Source organism: Xiphophorus hellerii, chromosome 4 (genome assembly GCF_003331165.1).
Source record: "Xiphophorus hellerii strain 12219 chromosome 4, Xiphophorus_hellerii-4.1, whole genome shotgun sequence".
Taxonomy (NCBI): Eukaryota; Metazoa; Chordata; class Actinopteri; order Cyprinodontiformes; family Poeciliidae; genus Xiphophorus; species Xiphophorus hellerii.
In genome coordinates, this window is record NC_045675.1 from 34,527,470 (window position 1) to 34,530,678 (window position 3,209).

Here is a 3,209-nt window from a genome sequence, read left to right on the forward strand (position 1 = left end):
TGGGAGCCTGAAGAGTGGAGGTGGAGAAGGGGTGGAGGAGGGTTGAGCGCAGCTGGAAAGCGGAAGATGCCATGGATGGAGGTCCTTATCAACTGGGCCTTGGTCGGTGATTGGACGTGACGTGGCTTGGTCCAGCGTTGATAGGTCGGTGGTGATGAGCGGGACGCGCCGACTGGATGATGCAGGTGGGGCTAAAGAGTCTTCCAGTTTGAATTTGCGCCTAGGCTTCATTAAGGCTGAAAATTGAGTGTAGTGCTGAAAATTCACATATTGTCACTTTTTCACTTCTCTCGCTGAGATAAAGCGTTTTTTGTCTTTTACATTCAAAACTCATGAAACTCAAAATTTAGACTTGGTTCCAGCTTCAAACCACCAGAACTACTGCATCTCAGCATTTCTATGCTGTTCCAAAGCCAGTAAGGCTGAAAATTGAGCGTAGCGCTGAAAAATCACATATTGTCACTTTTTCATTTCTCTCGTCGAGAAAACGCTTTTTTGGTCTCTAACATTCAAAACTCATGAAACTCAAAATTTAGACTTGGTTCCAGCTTCAAACCACCAGAACTACTGCATCTCAGCATTTCTATGCTGTTCCAAAGCCAGTAAGGCTGAAAATTGAGCGTAGCGCTGAAAAATCACATTTTGTCACTTTTTCATTTCTCTCGTCGAGAAAACGCTTTTTTGGTCTCTAACATTCAAAACTCATGAAACTCAAAATTTAGACTTGGTTCCAGCTTCAAACCGCCAGAACTACTGCATCTCAGCATTTCTATGCTGTTCCAAAGGTAATAAGGCTGAAATTTGAGCGTAGTGCTGAAGAATCACATATTGTCACTTTTTCACTTCTCTCGCTGAGATAAAGCGTTTTTTGTCTTTTACATTCAAAACTCATGAAACTCAAAATTTAGACTTGGTTCCAGCTTCAAACCACCAGAACTACTGCATCTCAGCATTTCTATGCTGTTCCAAAGGTAATAAGGCTGAAAATTGAGTGTAGTGCTGAAAATTCACATATTGTCACTTTTTCACTTCTCTCGCTGAGATAAAGCGTTTTTTGTCTTTTACATTCAAAACTCATGAAACTCAAAATTTAGACTTGGTTCCAGCTTCAAACCACCAGAACTACTGCATCTCAGCATTTCTATGCTGTTCCAAAGGTAATAAGGCTGAAAATTGAGCGTAGCGCTGAAAAATCACATATTGTCACTTTTTCATTTCTCTCGTCGAGAAAACGCTTTTTTGGTCTCTAACATTCAAAACTCATGAAACTCAAAATTTAGACTTGGTTCCAGCTTCAAACCACCAGAACTACTGCATCTCAGCATTTCTATGCTGTTCCAAAGCCAGTAAGGCTGAAAATTGAGCGTAGCGCTGAAAAATCACATATTGTCACTTTTTCATTTCTCTCGTCGAGAAAACGCTTTTTTGGTCTCTAACATTCAAAACTCATGAAACTCAAAATTTAGACTTGGTTCCAGGTTCAAACCACCAGACCTACTGCAGCTCAGCATTTCCATGCTGTTCCAAAGCGAATAAGGCTGAAAATTGTGCGTAGTGCTTAAAATTCACATATTGTCAGTTTTTCACTTCTCTCGCCGAGAAAACGCTTTTTTGGTCTCTAACATTCAAAACTCATGAAACTCAAGATTTAGACTTGGTTCCAGCTTCAAACCACCAGAACTACTGCATCTCAACATTTCTATGCTGTTCCAAAGCCAGTAAGGCTGAAAATTGAGCGTAGTGCTGAAAATTCACATATTGTCACTTTTTTATTTCTCTCGCCGAGAAAACGCTTTTTTGGTCTCTAACATTCAAAACTCATGAAACTCAAAATTTAGACTTGGTTCCAGCTTCAAACAACCAGAACTACTGCATCTCAGCATTTCTATGCTGTTTCAAAGCAAATAAGGCTGAAAATTGAGTGTAGTGCTGAAAATTCACATATTGTCACTTTTTCACTTCTCTCGCCGAGAAGACGCTTTTTTGGTCTCTAACAGTCAAAACTCATGAAACTCAAAATTTAGACTTGGTTCCAGCTTCAAACCACCAGAACTACTGCATCTCAGCATTATTTATATATATACTGTACGTGTAATAAGCTGGAAATTTAATGTATAACTTTTTAATATTGGTTAAATTTTTTCAGTTGTAAGTATTTAATATCTAAGTGTTTTTATGGGAATGTGAATCTTTCATACCTTTATACATCATAAATAATATCTATTTATCTCCATCAATTACAAAAGAAATAATACATGAAAAACAACATGATCAACCATAATAAAAATACCATTTATAATGTATGCATAAGAAATTTAATTGAGCAAAAGTCAATAACGAACAAATGAATTAAGTTCACAGACGAATAACCAGGATTGTTAAACAGATACAAGCAATAATTCACATTTTTATTCTAACTGTGCCATGTATATTATTCTCAGACTTTTTTTAGAGTCTTATATATAGGAAAAAATATGATTAAACTATTTAGTCTTCCAAGGTGGACATTTTTCTAAAAACGATAAAATAAAACTCATTCATAGAATCACATTATCAACAATTTGTGCATCGAGTTAAACTGTTAGCATGCTATAGGTAAATGTTATCATTTAGTTTGGCTAAGAATAATTATTGCACTGTCAATAAATGACTTCTAATAGATGTTCTATAGTTACCAGACGAACACAATAACATTAGCTCAGAGGTACAAACTGATGAATAAAGAGGATGGATGCTATCTGCTAAAATATTCCTGCCATCTTCCATATTCTTTCAGCAAACAGTTGAGACAAGGTTGTTTTTGGCTTCACCACTATTTACCTACTATTTTACCTGTCATTGAAAGTATTCTTAAAAGATTGTCTGTTAATCTGCAGCTCATGTGACCAAACCAGCTGAGAAGATGAAAAGTTAAAACACTCAACAGTTAAAACTTGAGATGAGTTAAAATGTTACGTTTTAACATTTTAACTCAACAACCTCTACCTTACTAGAGGTTGTACACTACCTCTAGTTAGGTAACCCCAAGATCACTGGGTCTTCTTTAAAGCTAGAGTCTCTGAAAGCATTTCTTAAAAAAATAGACAGTCTTTTTCACAAAATTGAGCTGACTGTCCAGGAATGACCCGAGGTATTTAAAATTAGCCACAGTTTCAACAGGTTAGTGTTGTGATTTAAACTCGACGGACCAAAAGCATGTGAGCACACGA